Source organism: Cuculus canorus, chromosome 24 (genome assembly GCF_017976375.1).
Source record: "Cuculus canorus isolate bCucCan1 chromosome 24, bCucCan1.pri, whole genome shotgun sequence".
NCBI classification, from domain to species: domain Eukaryota; kingdom Metazoa; phylum Chordata; class Aves; order Cuculiformes; family Cuculidae; genus Cuculus; species Cuculus canorus.
Window position 1 is genome coordinate 1,897,303 of NC_071424.1, and position 18,074 is coordinate 1,915,376.

Below are 18,074 nucleotides of genomic sequence, written 5' to 3' on the forward strand. Positions count from 1 at the left end.
CTGACAGGCTAGAGACACTGCAGGGCTGTTTGCATATTTCTTGAAACATCAGATATAAGTCACTGTCAAGAAGAAGATCCCAGACAAGGTAAATATTACTTTTTATATAAATGAATTTCAAAAGAAGAGCCGGCTTCTCCAGCTCTCACGGTGACAAAAGTCCTACCACGGTGACAGAAAACTGCAAGAAACCAGCTCAATGAGCTAACGAGATGCTTGTAGAGCAGGAGCAGCAGCTGACCTGCTTTCCATAGAGCAGAGCTCAGAAATGGGATGTACACAAACAGCTTCAGCTCTAGGAGTTCAAGGCTACATACGCTTCCACCTCCTCCAGGGAATTACATCACTCGAATGGCTTCATAATACGAAGCTTTAAATACCAGCCGAGCCCATGGCTCTCCTCCGGCTGCAGTAAAACCAAACTGTAAAAGCAACTGAACAGGGTGTAAATGAGGAACAACTCCTGCCGCCTGGTGCGCCCGGCAGCAAACACAGCCCTGCACAGCCTCTCCGGTGGCCCCAGCCAGCTCCAGCTGTGCAAAATGACAGCCTCACATCAGCTTTAAGCTGAAAGAAGGGAGATTGAGATGAGATCTTGGGTAGAAATGTTTTGCTGTGAGGGTGGGGAGGCCCTGGCCCAGGTTGCCCAGAGCAGTGGTGTTGCCCCATCCCTGGAGGGGTTCCAGGCCAGGTTGGATGGGGCTTGGAGCCCCTGATCCAGTGGGAGGTGTCCCTGCCCATGGCAGGGGTGGGACTGGATGGGCTTTGGGGTCCCTTCCAGTCCAAACCATTCTGCGATTCTATCCCATCTAGCTCCGCAACTCCTCACCCCTCTGAGCAGCCGCTTTCCTTGCCAAGGCACCGACCTTCAGCAGTTCTGCCATAAGCATCCGCTGGGCTCCAGTGGTACCAGCCCCCAGGAGAAGGCTGGAGATGACCTACGAGCAGCAGGGAAGGAAAATACTGGGCTTTATACCTGTGGAAGAGGCTGTTTCTTGTTGCACAGAATAAACTGTATCTGTAGAGTGGAAAAGCCATGATAGTCTTTATGCCAGTGTTGCCAACTCTTCTCTCATTTAGGAATAATTGATAGCAGCACTTCCAGCGACGGGCTGGGACAGCGTGTGCCTGTGTGCACGCAGCCAAAAGCCCTGCCAGCATTTACCCAGCAAGAAACTCAGCTCAAATGATGCGGAGGAGGGACAGGTACCCTGTGGTCACAGTCCTCACAGAACATGATTTAAATTACACCACCAGGATGTCGGTGGGGTGGGCGGGGAGCAGACACAGGGACATGTTTTTGCAAGAAAAGGAATTATGGTTTGTGAAAATAAAGCTCTCTTCGAAGTGAAGTGAGTCATTCACAGCAGCCTCTTCAATGTGACAAACAGCTCATGTAGCAAAACAAAGAGTAGAGCATCCAGCCTCATTACCGAGGCACTCTCCAAGCACTGAGGCACTTATGATTTATGCCTGTACAAATCAATTGCGTTTTATTGATTACCAAGATTAAGAAAAGAAATAAAAAGTTTGGTTAAACCTGGGGAATGGTCAGAACTTCAGGTCTGAAGTGAAACCTATCTGGAATACTGACAGCTCCCAGGCCAACTGATGGCAAATGTTTTCTGTGTGGCCCTGAGCACCTCCTATGGCAATATCAGAGTTAACTTGATTTTTGCACCCACTAAATTTGTGTTAAATAAATCACAAAGCCAAACCCAAGGTCATTAATGATAACAAGATGGCAGAAATTCACCCAGCTGTGTAGAGAAAGAGAGAAAAAAAAAGATTCTTGGCCATTTCGGTTCACATTTATCGTTTTTAAGCACTTAGAAGCCTGATTCATAATTGGTGCCAGATGCTCTCAATACACACAGGAAAAGACAGTCTTTGTTCAGATAAGTTTGCGTTCTAGAGAAGGATGGACGGTCAAAAGCTGCGGAAGTGAGAAGGATGGTTGCTGTGATAAAGGTGATGGCACAAGATCAAGTGACGCGCTGGAAAGAGCACGACAACGGTGAGATGGAGCCCCTGGCCCTGCCCTACGCGGGCTGTGCTGGCAGCAGCCTCCCCACCCAACTGCAGACAGGGTCCCGACACCACGGAACCGGGAAGCCTTGGCCTAAGGAACACGCGTGGCTCCATTGGGAAGAGCGATCCTGGTGCCACCACGTCTATCAGAGCACGTCTCCCTTGTGCCATGCATTCGTTTTGCTGCTTGCTGGTGGTTAACGTGGGAAGTTTAGCATCGTACAAAAGACGACTCGATGATCAGCCTCTGCTATCTAAATTAAATCTCACTGCTATAAAATTCCAGGGTTCCCACACAATTTCTGCTCCTGAAAACAGCTTCTAATGTGCAGCAGAGTCCCAAGAACGGGATGCGCTACAAGGTCACAGCATTCAGCGAGTGAAAAATAAACCCCAGCAAAACAGGAGATTAAGTATTAATTTCAGGGCACAGTTCCATTTGTTCGAGATTACTCTATGCTGTATGTATGTAATACCATGTTTCAGTAATTAAAGGCAGAATGATTTATACAGCTGCAAGATGGAGAGGAGATGTTGTTATGGGGCTGGGTACGGTTGGCTACAGCAGCACAAGCTAAATTGGAACCGTTTGTCTTAGGGAGATGCTTTTTTGGCTCCAACCAGCATCCTGGCCACAGTCCAGGACAGGCGATCTCTGTGCCCATCGAACTTCCAGCTGACACATCTGCAGCCGGGGGACAGCTCGCTCTGTCCTGAGCAAAGTGGCATCGCTGTGTGCCACACGCTGCTCGCAGGGGCAGCTGCAGCTGAGGGCGGCTGTGACCCACCGGTGGCAGGGAGGCTGCCCAGGGGGTGAGGGAAGAGTAAACCTTGTACTCACCTCTGCCTCTGCAAAGCAGGTCGTGGCTGCCCCATCCCTGGAGGGGTTCCAGGCCAGGTTGGATGGGGCTCGGAGCCCCTGAGCCAGTGGGAGGTGTCCCAGGGGATCGGAACTGGACGGGCTTTAAGGTCCCTTCCAACCCAAACCATTCCGTGATTCTATGAAATCAGAACTGTTCGGTTCGGGCCACCTCTGTAATCTTTTCCCCTTTTCATCAATACACTTTTGTTCTCGAGAGCTCCTTCACACCTACCAAACACCCGGACCTTGGGATGAAGGGCGGTGGATGCAATCCCACAACCACCACATCTTCTAGATCTGTGATATGCTGCGAGCTAGAGAAAGAGGAGTCATGTCTAGGAGTCAAATGGAAGGCGCTGGTGGAACATCACTACACAAATCTCTGCTTGATCACAGAACCACAGAATCATAAAACAGTTTGGGTTGGAAGGAACCTCAAAGCCCACCCAGTCCCACCCCCTGCCATGGGCAGGGACACCTCCCTCTGGATCAGGGGCTCCAAGCCCCATCCAACCTGGCCTTGAACACCTCCCTACGGAGCTTTGTGCCAGTGATTGTGCACAATGTTTTCCTTCAGTTTTTGCTATGGAGCAGTGCATCATGCCGCGATGAAGGATGTTGTTAGTGAAAGCAGCCTGGCAGTAACAGCATTTCTGGGCTGGGTGAGGGATCCTTGTAGGAACAGCTGTCAAATCCCAGCCCGGCCAAAGCTGCCGGATCCATGCGTGTACCAACAGCTGCTGCCTCACACCCTGCTGCATCTCACTGAGGGGTGAAGCAAGTCCCTGGTGTACGCTGTGCGAGGATGGAGGGTACTTCACGACAAGGTGTTTTATAGCGATTACTAAATACTGCATGTATGAAAAGACTGTTAAAATCGAAATAAATCGCAAATGTTATTTTCATGTTTGTGCACTTTGCAAGTTTAGAAATAGTCAACACCATTTGCATAACATATCGGATATGTTTCACATTAGATTTTCCATATAAAGTGCTTCTCGGCGCAGAATTAATAGTATCAAGGACGTATTGGCCATTCAAGGATGTATGGTTAGTGCCGATACTTATGTAAGGTTCACTAAAATCTCATAGACATGCAGCCTGCTGAACCGAGTGCTGCCACTCAAGAGTGCGGAAATTATGCAGTGGACAAATGAATCGTTCATTTAGAACCAAAATGATAATATATCACTTATTTGATCAAATGTGCCATCTATTAAACCATGTGCATCAACTAATGAACACAGTGGATCCCCCAAAGAGAGACACGAATCACCTGCTGGAAATGTTTGCTGTAGACCAAGGCACTTATCTTTTTCATACAGGAACCAAAATCTCTTTCAGTATCAACCCTAAAACTTTAGCGAGACTTTAAATGCTGGTAGCATTTTTATGTGGCTGGGAGGAACACACAGTTGTATGATAATGGAATTAAGGAATATCATGAAGCTGAGGCTGCCCCATCCCTGGAGGGGTTCCAGGCCAGGTTGGATGGGGCTTGGAGCCCCCGAGCCAGTGGGAGGTGTCCCTGCCCATGGCAGGGGGTGGAACTGGATGGGCTTTGAGGTCCCTCCCAACCCAAACCATTCCATGATTCGAAGACATAAGTCCTATTTCCCGTGAGTGCATGTTGTTCCAAGGCAGCGGGGTACCTTGTATTTTCTTTTAAAGCACTGTAGATGGTGATTAAAGTCAGTTAAGACACTGTCTGCTGGGGACATCAGCCTCGTTCTGCTTTCCCCATTATCCGCTGACCTCAGAAACACGACATTTTGGCAGATGAGGCTTACAGCTGAGTTGACACACTGCCTTAGAGAGACACAAACCTGCACTGAACTACCCACAGTTAGACACTGGCTTAAAACATCACTGCTTTACATAGCACTTCATACTTGATAACTACTGTACTTTCTGACCATCTCTTTTAACGTAAACTAAAGCAACCTGATATCAAAAGTCCCATGTACACGTTTCAGTTCAAAAATACCAGCTTCTAATGTGCCTGGCTTGGGAGTAGGAGTAACACACGGATGATGATGTACGGAGATATTTTTCCATCTCCCTTTCATTTACTTAGCTGCTTCACATCCCAGCATTCAAGTTGATTAACATCACCTGCTGAAGTTAATTAAAGTATATGAGATGTAATAAGACTAATATGTTTGAGTTCTATCAATCACAGAATCTGGTGAGTCAATATTTGAAATGAATATATCACAGAGGGGAAAATCCTCAACACGGATCTGAAATGAGAGAGGGATTGCAGAGTACAGGGCACCTTAATAAGAACATTTTGGTGATAACACGAGTGCATCGCTGCGTATGTCCTGTCCCAACACGCTGACAAACGCAGCCTGTGCTTACACTCATTTGTAATCCTTGTGGTGTACTTTTAGGACATCAAGGACTCGTCCCAACGCTGCAGCTAAGCCTGTAGCTCTGAGAGCCATGGATCACTGAGTTATGCCTTTGAAATTTCTTACCAGGTGATATTTTCCAAGAAATATCCACTTACTTGACCTCTCTCAGTTGCTGGCCTCTTCCCACACACCCAAACCTGTCTGGTGGTTCCCGGTGTAGAGAAAAGCTCAGCCTGTGTTTCCCACGGTGGCACCGGGTTATCCTGAGTCAAAGCCAGGGTTCCTCCTCCTTTGCTCAGCTTCACTGCAAATTGATCAGCCATGGAAACCTGTAACAGAGAAGAGCAGCGAGGATGTAGAGAAAGAACCAACCCCAGCACCTGCTTTGATTCGCGTTCTGCACACATCTTCTTGTCTTTAGCATCTTTTCACATCGGGTGAGAGGCGGCAGCTGAGCTGCAGCCCTGCTCTGGGGCAGATAAACTACATTAAAGCTACTTGGTTCTCCGCCGTGGGTACTGGTGCACCGCTGGGGAGATCGCCTGCAAAACCTCAAGTGACTGGGAAGGAAACAAACTCCCCAAAACGAGGCGGCATCCCCCAGCTTAGCCCAGGGACGAACCCAGCAGCACACACGCGGTAGCTGTGCAAGGTGCCGACTGCAGAGCGTGACTGAAAGCGGGCGCCCCGCGCTTGGCTCCCAGGCCCCCAGCCCTGGCACGCTGCCGCTCGCCACGCGCCGCAGGAGGGAAGGTAAAAAGGGCAAAGTCACGGGGAGCCTCCACCACGTTAATGCCAATAGGCTGAAAGGACAACACTCACTGCCCACTGCTCACTGCTGCCAGGAGCCCCTGCGAGCCGCGAGGAGAGGCTGCGGCAGGGAAAGGGAGCCCTGCAGAAAGCTGGGGGCATCCCCGCTCCAGTGTGGATTTCTTTCCCGACACGGCAGACGCCTTTTGCTCTTTGAAGGCACAGCGACCCTGCAGCTGGCACAAGCACCACGAACAACTGGATGGGAAGGACTGAGAGAGGGAAGGAGCCTGGGAGAGGAGTTTGTGAGCACAGTGCTGATGTGTGACCTGCTGGATCAGCAACAATCACACAATCACACACTGGTTCCACTTGGAAAAGACCTTTAAGATCCCTGAGTTCAACCATCGATACCTGCGCCTGCTGTCTCATGTACACGCTATCCTCCTTACAGATCTCTTTCTGCATAAAATATTTAAATACAATTTTATCAGCCGTTCAAAGCATTAGCTACACCGATCCAGACTTAATGTACAGCGAGGACACTGCGCATTAATATTTATTAAGCTGGATTTGTTTAAGGAAATACACTGAGCTTTTTGGCATAGGTAGTTTCTATGGAATCAAAGTATGAAAGACATTAATGGCTGTTGATGATGTGTGTAGGGTACACACAGCCTATAGAAACCAAAGGATAAACAAAAACGCATGCTTTAAAGATTGGAGAGGGCTTTGAGAAACCTGATGCAATGGGATGTGTCCCCGTCCATGGCAGGGGGGTTGGAACTAGATCATCTTTAAGGTCCCTTCCAACTCAAAACTATTCTATGATTCCCCGAGGCCAACGGGAGAACAGCTGTGTTCAAACCACAAAGAACTGGGTGCGTGCACAGAGGAGGATCAATGAAGTTATAATGTCCATTTGCAAACAGAGATGAATTGAACATTATACGATTAGGTTTGCTTCTGCTTCGGTACCCAGAACAGAGGGTGATTTGCGTGGCTTTGTGCTGTAATAACAATGATCTGCTCAGGTGTCTGCAAATGTCACCTTAATCCAAGTGACCCAGCAGCATCCTGTAAATACTTCAAGGCATTTCCAGAGCATTGTAGGAGGAAAAGAAGATGGGAGAGGGGCTCATTTGCACCAGTTAAAAGCTTGGGGTTTAAATCAGTCCAGAGGCAATGAGCTCCTCTGTACCCCTGAATGACTTCATGTCCGTTGCAGAAAGACGGAGACTGACACTGTGCTGTGTGACCCAGGGTCTGAGCATCACGTACCCCACAGGGACACAAGCTGCTGCCTTTGCAAAGGAGTCTTTCTTCGGTGGATGTTTATAAAACAGTAATTTTAGTGTATTTGCAATTGCAAATAATGCTATTTACTATGAGGGTGGGGAGGCCCTGGCCCAGGTTGCCCAGAGCAGCGGTGCTGCCCCATCCCTGGAGGGGTTCCAGGCCAGGTTGGATGGGGCTTGGAGCCCCTGAGCCAGTGGGAGGTGTCCCTGCCCATGGCAGGGGGTTGGAATTGGGTGGTATTTAAGGTTCCTTCCAACCCAAACCATCTCATGATTCCACAATTCTATGATTCTACACCCATACGAATGCAGAACAACCATTGAAATATTATATTTATTGTTTCCACAGCAATTTTGTAAGGAGTTACAGGAAACTTCGAGACACTTTCATCCTTCTCTCAACATTTATCTTTTTATTATGGTTTAAATGAGAGCATGCTATTAAGAAATAGAAAGGTTTCAAGATGTGCGTGTTCACAGGGGAGCTAAGGTTTCAAAAGAAAAAAAGTGTTAACAAAGCAATTTTAAAATTTAATCTGAGAGTTTATTTTCTTCTTTGCTGCCTTTTCTCCCCTGGGGACAGATTTCTTGCTTGCCCTGTGAAGGATTTAGTACAAAACCTTTTATTTTTCTGCAGCCAGCAAGAGGTGGTCAGAAGTGAGAAGAGTTTAGTGATTCAGAGGTCGGCAGAACGAGGGCTGCCGACCCCCTTTTGTTCTGAGCCAGTGGCTTAGGAGAGAACGCGAGCAGAGGAGAGACTTCCACACGCTGAACCCAGCGCTGCCGTACAGTTCAGAGTCATTTGGATGAAAATAATTTTCACTCTCTGTGCAGCTTCTAACACTTCCCGAGCTCATGGAACGAAAGGGAAATGAAAACCTCAAGTGAGGTGAGAAAGGCGCTTTGTGCACATGTCGGGGCTCACCCTAGAAGGAACTTCTAGAAATCTTATCAAAACCCTGGTGGAGGTGAGACTTGCGGCGGGCTGGCCGGGCTCAGACGAGGTCCTGATAAACAGCCGAGGGTTTGGTTCAGTATCTGAGCTTTGTGAGACCCAACCTGCAAACTCACACTCTGCTGCAATATCATTGGCATTAAACACTGGAAAGTTTCTCCTAGAATTTAACATTCTGGTGTTCCCCCAACCTTGCCCGGCTGGGGTCAAGCACGCAAGCCACGATAATAAATGTGCAGTGAGATAATACTTAAAGAAGGCTGATAAGAAAGATGGGGAGAAACTTTTTCACAGGGCCTGCAGAAATAGGGCAAGGGGTGATGGTTTTAAATTAGGAGAGGTTTAGACTAGGTAGTAGGAAGAAATTTATTACACTGAGCGTGGAGAGGGAGTGGCCAGGGTTGCCCAGAGCAGTGGTGCTGCCCCATCCCTGGAGGGGTTCCAGGCCAGGTTGGATGGGGCTTGGAGCCCCTGATCCAGCGGGAGGTGTCCCTGCCCATGGCAGGGGTGGGACTGGATGGGCTTTGAGGTCCCTTCCAACTCAAACCATTCTGCCACTCTAGGACTCTGTGACCATTCCAGTGACGGAGCCAGCACCTCTGCTCAGTGGGGGGGACAGTGAGCCATTGCCCCATACTGCTCCTCCGATGTATGCCCCCAAGACAGCCTCAGCCTCCTCTGCACGGCAGTGATGCAGTTTTGGACCACAGTTTTGGTGGCTGCAGCTCCCCACAACACCAATTTCTGTATTTTAAGAAAATGTGAACCGCTGTCAGACTGAAGCACGGTCCCGTCAGTGAGCAACCGTATTTTATGGCTTTAGGGCACTTGCTTCTGCTACCCTACACCCTGTCTGTAAATAATATTCTGAGAAAAATCACCACTGGTTTTATGCCATAACTCATAAATTACGAGACCCTGTGTTTATATATATATTCCTCCATTTCTCTCCAAACTTTCATAGTGATGGATTAATTAATTACATTAAATAAAGCACACATTGACTTTTGTGATCGTTGCGAGTACGCTGCAACTTTGGAAGCAAGACTTGGTGTGAAAGCAAATGAAAAACTACTGTCACACTTCATGGTGTTTTTTCTACTGACATGTTTACACAGGTTTTGGATAATGTTGACATAAAGAAAGGAACTGGACGCCACCGTGGAAGCAGCCGCTATGGCCCAGCTGCTCCTCGCCTGCAGCCAAGCATGGAACCAAGCACAACATCTGGAAGCCGGAGGGAAAGTTATGCAACATGAAACAGGCTTTATCTGGGATCAACCGTAGTGGTCCGGGGTGTCAAGATGTTTTAGGAAAACAGAGAGGACTTGGGCTTTGTAGGAAAAAAAACCCACAAGCCAGCAGATAGACACAGGGTTAGCAAAATTTGTAGACTCAGAATATCCTGAGTTGGATGGGACCCACGAGGACCATCGCGTCCACCTGCACACCACACCCCAACAGTCACCCCGTGTGTTTGAGAGCTTTGGCCAAAGCCTTCTCTTGAGCAGATCCAACTAGCAAGCCATGGCGAAGCTGAAGGCAGGAGTGACCTTCTCAAGGACCATGTGAACTTTGAGATATACTGCACAGAGATGAAGTCAAACCCAGGAACGCCAGGACGAGGAGTGCAGTCATTTAGCAGAACAGCATGGTAAACTGCTGTCTAAAACTGTCGTAGAGCAAAGCTGTTTGGGAGACCCTGGGAATACTGAATAGCAAGTCAACCATGAGTGCGTTTCAAGAGTTCAGAATGGCTCTCATTAACTCCTTAAATGGGAAAGAGTGTCTGGAGTTTCAATACTGTGCCTCAAGGAGCAGTAAGGAGTAAGATTTAAGAGAACTTGGATCAAATCTGACTTTCATTTCCACTTGCATACGATCAGGGAGAAAGAGATGCTTTGTGATTAAGGTATGAGGAGAACGGTAAAAATAATCTAAAGTGCCCTAAAATCCCATTTTTAAAGCGATGCTGTCTTAGAGAGGATAAACTCCATTTGGCTTCCATTGAAATCTGAAGTCTGTAGAGACCTGACACTCTTTAGAAACGTGGGATGAAGGATAAGGTTTGGGCTGCTGAAGACAAAACCCACATGGATGAGAGCTGGAGCCAGGTGAGAAGCGATGCTGCTGGATGCTAAAGGAAGCCTTGCTTGGGCGAGGGTGCAGCACGCTTTGCAGCGCTTTGGGTGAGGAGCAGTGCAGAACAGCGACGCCTGAAAGGAATTTACTTAAAGTGTTTAAACCAAGGCAGGACAGGATTGCCTCCGCTTAAATATCTGCTTTAGTTCAAGCCGTCAGATGCAAGCTTGATCCAAAACCAACCAGGTGCAACCCTTTAGCCCTGCTGGCCAGAAGAAAGCTAATTGATCCTAATGATCCCTTAAGAGGTGGAAACCTAGGAGCGGGTAACTATCAATCCGCTTCCTAATGGAAAGGTGTGCATGCCATTAAAACACCCTTTGTGCCTGCCACTTTTCTCTCTGTCTGAGTGGTTACGCTATACTAATCACTGCAGTAAATAAAAACCCTGGGTGATAATTTCCAGAGAGGCGTAAAGGTGTTTAGGGAAAATGAGCACTCTGACTCTTTAATTTTTTTGTCTCGTTGAGGACTGGAGGTTTTTACAGAACCAGCTTCACTTTCTAAAATTCAAAGAAAAAGCCATATCCCTCCAGCTGTTGAGTTAAACAGAGTGTTATTCAAATTATGTAGGGGAAAAAAATGTCATAACATAATGAGAATCAAATGCTGGCTTCAGGCGCCTTCATATTTGAGGATTTTAAAACATAGCAATAGCAACAAAACAGTTCATCTGCCAGCAGAAAATGGTCATTTAAATAAACATTAACTAAGCTGGGGAACATCAATGCTGTGGTGGTAATTTGTTTTTGACAGACAAGATTGTTAAAAGTCTTATTCTTGCTAATAGGTGGCATTTTTAGAGAAAGACGAGGTGTATTAAAGCCCATAACCGCTCTTTTCCCTGTGCTGCTTCCCTCTGGCCGCTCGCTGGCGGCTGCGCTGGTGTCGGGACCTCCAGCACGGGGAGCGGGGCGCCTTGTCAAGAGCTGGAGACAGCCAGGCAATAGCTTCATTTGGCCAGCGTTGATGTGTAGGGAATCAATCTTCCAAACTTGTTTTCCTTTGCTTTTACAAAGTGGGTTGTCTGGTTTCTGTTTCGTACTTGCCAGCCCTCTCCCGTGCAGGTTTTTGGCCGTAGGAGCCCGTACAGCACTTCCAAAGTCGCCACTGAGCCAGCAGCAAGGAAACACCAAGCTCAGACTCGACCTCTCGCCATCAGCAGGAGAGTGCCTGTGCTCCCACGTGAGCGCTTCATAGCGGCGCTGCAGCCCCCGAGATGCGGTGGGTGAGCCTCAGGCACACACAGAGGACCGGTGCCAACCACAGAGCATCCCATTTCCAATGGAGCATCCCTAAAAGGCAGTGAAAAGGCAGGAGTCGGTGTGTAACGGAAACCAGAGGCACTCCCACCACACCATTCCTGCTTTCAAGCTCAGTACATGTTCTGTCTCCAATATCAAGAACAGCAAGAAAAGGTGGACACCAAAACCATGGGGGGAAAGATGGTGCGTTTGGGTTGATGGTTGGATTTGATGATTTGAAAGGTCTTATCCAACCTTAATGATTCTATAATTCTATGACAGTGGGACTGAAAGGAACTGAATTTTTGGAAACAAAGAACAATCAAGACCTGCAAGCAACCCCACAAGGAAGGAAAGTAATTACTAATACCATTAAAGTGATTTGCAGCAGCTACTTGAAGCCTAACCACAGGCAGGGAAGCCACTGAATCAGCTCTGCACCGCGTAGATGCAAAAGGCAACCTGAACGCGAACATCTTACTCAAACATCACAGGAAAAGGCTTTCCACGGTGCTTTGTGTGTTTAAGCGAACTGCTCGGAGGCTACCGAGGGCTGAGTCTTACTAACAAGCTGCAGCACAGAACCTCCAGCCACGACACATGCAGTTATCTCCGAAATCAAGTCCTGAATTTGAGGAAATATGCAATAGGGAAAGAACAAAAGGATCCTTTGATGTGTTCAACCACATGATGTTTAGCAAAAAATGCAAATGTTCTCTCATGGTAGAGAACACTTATCAATATTAAGGCATACACAGAGGAGAAGAAAGAAGGAAGAACAAAATACAACACTTAACAAGAGGGTAATTTAGCCCGTTGGCAAGCGCTTTAAGCCTGGTTCATGAAAAATTACTTGTGCAATTGTTTTGCAGGGCTTCTGGGCCTTTATGCATAAATCATAGTATTGATTCCACAAGAGGAGTATCAGACTTACTCAGGTGCACAACTGCATGTGGGCACAGTTAAAGTGAGAAAGGATTTAAATGTGAAATTGGAGAGGGAAACGGCAGCCCCCCCGTTGCTCCGACAAGCTCAGCTACAATTGTCAAACAGCTGGAACGCGGGCAGATTGTTAATTAAAACGTGGTGGTGACCACCTTCTGCAGCGGCCTCAGGAGAACGTCCACCAGGAGAGAACTGCCAAGCTGAAGGGGTTTTTATCCACCCGTTTGAGATCACACTTTCTTTTCTGACAGAGAACAGAAAACCAGAGGGCACTGAAAGCCCAAGGATGGCCAAGTGAAGAGAAATAAAATCAATGGCATGTTATAAACTACGATAAATATTGCAGTCAGGGCGAGGAAAGGGTGTGAGGGAATAACCTAAGAGGGCTTGTTTCAAGGTATTCGTATTTCCTAGCCGCATTTCTGTGTCTTAAAATAGAAAGAAAAGCTCCTGCGGCCGTACCATATGCCCAAGCGGCAGTCACGGAGGAGGGTCAGCAAGGATGCTGCGCCAGGCAGGAAAACTGCAAAGGCGGCAAAGCCCTGGGAATGGAAATAGACACAAAGGATCTGTATCGCTTGCACAGACATGCAGTAATTTAATCGCTTTCTAACCTGATTCGTTTCTCAATATCTTCTGCATAAGCACATTATGTTCAGCATTCAAAGACGTTCGGCTGGTCAAGCCCACAGCCCGGCAAACTCTTGCTTGCCCCTTTCGCCATAGCGTGGGGAGGTAAAATGATGGCTTAAAGAAGTCCAGCCTAAACTACCTAGATGCAATCAGAGTTTCATAGAGACTTTGCTCACACCATGGAGAAATGTGGATAACAGGGCACTAATCGTAGAATCACAGAATGATTCGGGTTGGAAGGCACCTCAAAGCCCATCCAGTTCCAACCTCCTGCCATGGGCAGGGACACCTCCCACTGGACCAGGAGGCTCCAAGCCCCATCCAACCTGGCCTGGAACCCCTCCAGGGATGGACGAAATTACACTCTCTAACCAAGATCCTTATTTCTAAGCTGCAATCCACCCATCTTGCTGTCCCCAAGGAGACAAATTTGTGACTATGGCCCACCCTTCCCCAGCACAGTCACAGCTCCGTGTCTTGTCTGAGCAGCTACAACTCTATTGTTACATATGTCATAAAACTTCCCTGCCTGGCAAACACAGGACATTACTCCTGGGTCTAATTATTCCTGTTCCAGCCTATTTTTTCCCTCCTCTTCCCCTTCAGCAGTCATAACACTTGAGGAATTCTCTCCAAGTGAACTGCAGTTGGACTCGATGATCTTTAAGGTCCTCTCCAACTTACACAATTCTGTGACTCTGTAACTAAAGCTGCAGCACCAAATGCGTTCAAACCGTTGTGTTAAACCCCTGCCTGGATTGCTTCTCTCCAGCCCCAATCTCTGCTGCTCGCGGCTGTAGATCTCTATCAGCTGCTCCGAGGCTGCTGGAGAGCAGCCCAATGGGAAAAGGTCAGGTTTTGTGCATGGAGTTTTAAGCTCATAATCAAGCTTTTATTCTGAGTATGTCTCTTGCCCTAAAATCTTAATAAATATTAATTAAATGTTCAGGGTATCCTAATTCAATTTGATCAGTTTGCTTCTTTTTCATCTACATAAAAAAGTTGGGTAAAGGAATTATTTCTATTATTATTATAATAATAAAAAATAGCTATCTGTGCCAGTATCTTAAATCAAATTAATGCTTTCTTCTTGTTCCAAGGTTATAACGAAATTACCACATGTACTTCTCTTCTCCAGAGGCAGAGAATCCAGGCTGTAACAGTGCCGCAAAGCAGACTTGGTGGGGCAGGACGGGATGGGAGGTTGAAACAGCCTGCGATCAACTGCTAACGCCAAACTTCCATTCTCCCTGTAATAAAACCATGCATTTATTTAGCAGTTTTGCTAAGAGGCTCCCTGAGCAGCGCAGAACCACTAATTCATCGCCATCACCCCTGGTGCGGGTACCTGTTATTGCTTTTATTTGACAAACGGCTCAGCCAAGGTTCAGAGCAAGACGATACGCAACAGCGCGTGGTGCAGCCCCAACAGGTTTTCTTGGTCCCTTGGCCACAATGCCTGATCCGGAATGTTCCCAGCCACCAAAGATGTCACTTACTAAAGCGTTTGATTTCTCTGTTTCGTTACATAAGGTCAAGAACAGATACAAACCTAAATACTTCCAGAAACCACGGAGCTTGTTTTTATTTATTTCTTTTTTCTGCCACTTGGGAGGACAGATTTGGGCTGCTTCAACCTGTTTTTACCTCAGTGGGATATTACTTCACTTCTAACCACCTTAAATGAGTTTCTCTGATTGCATCTTGGACAACTGAACAGAAACCTCAGCCTGACAATTTCTTCGTGCTGACTTAGGTTGTTTGCATCATGTTTCAGGCGTTGCTTTCTAAGGGGAACTCTGGCTGAATTGCTTTCAAAGCGTTATTCATCCTTAACTTCATCATAAAGCATTAAGGAGAATTTAGATAATCAAATCTGAGTCCTCATCTCCTAAGAGATACCTACAATCTATACTGTGTAATTACTTCTCTTTTCAGAAGGGCTGCCATCATTGGATTAGTTCAGACTAAGGTTGATCCTGGGATGCCAGCGGGTGAAGATGTCTTGCTCTGCGCCATCCATCTCCAGGCACCCAGGATCGGGAGGGAAGGAGAGCTTTGCCAGGAGGAATAACTGCGTAATCAGATAATACAGCAGGAGTGGGGGGAAAAGGGAGAATATAAAGGTGAAAATTCTCACGCTAAAACCCAGTACCTTCTGAAAGAGCCTCCCAAGGGGAACAGTGAAATGTCTGTCAGTCTTTACTAATTTAATACAGGACTGACCAAAGCAGCAGACCCTGAGCAGAGCCAACACTGCTGCATTCGCCCTCGTAGGTATTTCCCCTCTTTTTCATTTAGAATCAGCATATAGAATCATAGAATAGTTTGGGTTGGAAGGGACCTCAAAGCCCATCCAGTCCCACCCCCTGCCATGGGCACGGACACCTCCCACTGGATCAGGGGCTCCGAGCCCCATCCAACCTGGCCTGGAACCCCTCCAGGGATGGGGCAGCCACCACTGCTCTGGGCAACCTGGGCCAGGGCCTCCCCACCCTCATGGAAAAACATTTCTCCCTAAGATCTCATTTCAATCTCCCCTCTTTCAGCTGAAAATTGTTTCCCCTCCTTCTCTTCCTGCACTCCCTGATCCAGAGCTACTCCCCAGCATTCCCGGAGCCCCTTTCAGCACTGGAAGCTGCTCTAAGGTCTCCCCGCAGCCTTCTCTTCTCCAGGCTGAACAACCCCAACTCTCTCAGCCTGTCCTTAGATGGGAGGTTCTCCAGCCCTTGGATCCTCTCCATAGCCTGCAGCAGTTTCGTGTCCTTCCTGCGCTGAGGACTCCAGAACTGAACGCAAGAGTCCCTGTGAGATCTCATGAGAAGGGAGCAGAGGGACAGACTTCCCTCCCTCTATCTGCTGCTCACTTCTTTTGATGTTGACTCTGGCCAAGCAAATCCATATTTCCAGGATCTTCTGGGGGAGTTGAAGTTTCCACTGAGCATTTTATGACCTGTATTTGGTCTCTTTTGGAGACCCTTTTCCCTGACCTTTCCTTTGAAGCAGACCCCTGCCCGCCGCCCTGGGTACCACGGCGCTCCCCGTGCTCCCACTACAGAGAGACATTTCACACGCTGATTTGATGGTGGTTTCAGCCTCCCGTAGAACAGCCTCGCAGTCCCGAGGCCCCCTGGCACGGAAAGGCTCGTGCAGACAGGAGGTCAGCGCTAATAACACTCAGAGGAGCCCTGCCCTCCCCTCCTCCCCACTACATCCTTGGCAGCAGCTGGAAAGAAAGGGGTATATTTGGATCCTGTTTAAATATTGATCATAGAGTATTTTTGCTAAAACCCGAGTCTATCGATTCGCCTGCGAGCCTGCAGCTCCGATGCTTCGCTGAATGTTTTCCTGGAGATGGGCGAAGGCTCCTTGAGTTATGATGTTAATAAGAGCGGCGCAGGAGGAGTCCCTGATGTTCAAACCACAACTTCAGAGAGAACATTTTTCATTGGCAGAGGCCTCTGGACACTCTGTACTTCTTAATGTTTCTCTATCAGCTCTGCTGATGAGTCTTTAATATAAAGGCTTTGGCAAGGAGTTAAATGCAACTCCGCAGAGCTGCTTTCTGCCGCGATTCCAGCCGGTTCAGAGCCACACAGGAAGAGCCGGCACCAAGGCTGGCGTCGGGGGTCTCCCACCCTGGTGCCTTGCACTCAATCCCTGTTCCAGCACTTTACTTAACTTGTAATTCATTCCAAGTGTGTGCGTTTTGTCTTTGGCAGCACCAGGGAAATATCTGCTGCCCTGATGCTGAGCAAGCCCAGAAGGGTTGGGGTTGGGCTCAGCTCACGGCAGTGGGGCTGAGATGCCCCAAGGCAGGAGGAGAACCCATCCTGCACGTGGGTGGGAGAGTAGCCTTGGTGCTGTCTGGATCACTATGGAATTCACAAGATAAAAGTAAACTCCGCAGGGCTGACATACACATAGCCGCGTAGGCTTTTGTATTAACAGCTAGCAATAAAGAAGATAAAAATCAATTATCCTGAATCGTTACTCAGCCTAACATGAAAACACAAGGCTTTTGGAAGAGCCAGGCTAAACCAGGCAGCGGCCCGATGGGCCTGGCCACCTCCCTTTCAGCTGGAGAGCATCATCTTGCCATCACGGCAGTGCTTTAGAGAAAAACAAGCCACCTCCTTATGTCCCTCTATTGAATTTGACAACTTGTACCGCGCTCTGCAAGGGGGAGAATAAATCCTCCCTTGTCCCATGCAGCGTTTGGGCTGCCGTGAAGCATGAGACTGGGTTAATCTGCTTATTTAGGGGACAAATCTCTGCTGCACATCTGCGGCTGCAAAGGTTCTCAAGAGAAAAGCCAAATTAAATGATGCCCTCAACAGAACTCTACGTGGGAGTGCAACCCGCAGTGACAGCAGAAGAGTCTGAGCCTTCAGTCGTATCTGACCTTGACTCACTGTTCTTACAGCAAAGCACTTAATTTCTCCATTTCTTATTTCCCAATCTGCAAAGGAGGAATAAAATCACCTCCTTCTCTGGGAAATCCTGGGGATGTTCTCTATAAACGTGCTTCGGCGAGCGATGCTGTTACAGACAAGGCTATTTTAGGAGTATTTTAAGAGTCGACTCAGAAATATCAGTGATTTGTGCTTTTCTCTATTTGCGATGCAGCATTTCCTCGCCCCATTTGCAGGAGAGACTAAATTGCATGGACAACCTCATCTGCTCCTGTTCCAAATCCTAAGACAGGATACGACTTTTCAAAGAGAGAAATAGAGCTGAGGCTTCTCCTTTGTCATCAAATTCTATTTGTTTTGTTTTTCTTCCTAAAATAACTCCGGGCTACTTAATAGAAGTGAAACCTCTGATAATTTTTGAGTGATTGTTGCCTGTCTT

The 18,074-nt window shown here is 47.7% G+C and overlaps 1 protein-coding gene across 2 annotated transcripts in view; it reads right to left on the reverse strand.

Annotated features, from left to right (window-relative positions):
* PLXNA2 (plexin A2) overlaps positions 1-18,074 on the reverse strand; it is a 409,422-nt gene that overhangs the window by 256,810 nt on the left and 134,538 nt on the right. For both annotated transcript variants that reach the window (XM_054087653.1, XM_054087655.1), the window contains one exon: positions 5,409-5,582. The gene's annotated coding sequence lies outside the window, so the exon portion shown is untranslated. The remainder of the gene's footprint in view (positions 1-5,408; positions 5,583-18,074) is intronic.